We start from the raw sequence: 1129 nt of genomic DNA on the forward strand, positions 1-1129 counted from the left end.
TTTTTTTTTTTTTTTTTTTGGTATTATAGGAATATTGCAATTTTTGAGAGAAAAATTCGTAACTCGCGACCCATTTGATGAAATTTGATGAAATTTTTTTTGAGAGTTGCTGAAGCTTTTCCCTTTACAATAGAAAGATTTGCAGAATAAAATTTGCAAAACAATTACTTCTATAATAACAATAATTTAAACAATTGCAATTACTTATATATTCTAGGCCCGCGATTGCAGTGAAATTTTGGCACAATATACTCTAAACTCTTGTTTTTAAGTTCCAAAAAGAAAAAAATGGTCTTTCCAATTTTGACAGTCGCTATCGATTTTTTTCTCAAGTAGTAAATAAACATAAGTTGTAAATAAACATTGATATTTCAAGTTATACGTTAAATAATGTACGTACTTTTATAATTATTCATTAATTAACATACAAATGCTATCACTCACACAAGCTTATATGAAAATAGCTATTTACTCAAGGCTTAAAGGTGAGAAAAAAATCGATAGCGACTGTCAAAATTGGAAAGACCAATTTTTTCTTTTTGGAACTTAAAAACAAGAGTTTAGAGTATATTGTGCCAAAATCTCACTGCAATCGCGGGCTTAGAATATATAAATAATTGCAATTGTTTAAATTATTGTTAGTAAAGAAATAATTGCTTTGCAGATTTTATTCTGAAAATCTTTCTATTGTAAAGGGAAAAGCTTCAGCAACTCTCAAAAAAGGTTTCATCAAATTTCATCAAATGGGTCACGAGTTACGAATTTGTCTATCAAAAATTGCAACATTCTTTTAATACCAAAAAAAAAAAACAAAAACGAAGTGCAATTTAGAAAAACCCTCCAAAGTGTATTTTTGTTCTATAATTATCTACAGATTCCCACAATTGTCTTCAATTTCCAGAAAATCAATGAAAATTCATTGACACAGTTGGCATCAAATTCGTTGTTATTAAACTGAAAGTTATTTTCGAGATATCTAACAACACACGACAAAAAAAAACGTCAGCCTTCTTTTTGAATAATTTAAGCTCCATCACATTATCGCACCTGGTACGTAACGACCCGGCGATATGCCCGTAAAAGATTGATCTTTTTGTTGTATTAATTTCTTAGGCATATCAAACATTAT

This window comes from Rhagoletis pomonella, unplaced genomic scaffold (assembly GCF_013731165.1).
Source record: "Rhagoletis pomonella isolate Grant_MI unplaced genomic scaffold, Rhpom_1.0 Rhpom_scaffold_00003, whole genome shotgun sequence".
Classification (NCBI taxonomy): Eukaryota; Metazoa; Arthropoda; class Insecta; order Diptera; family Tephritidae; genus Rhagoletis; species Rhagoletis pomonella.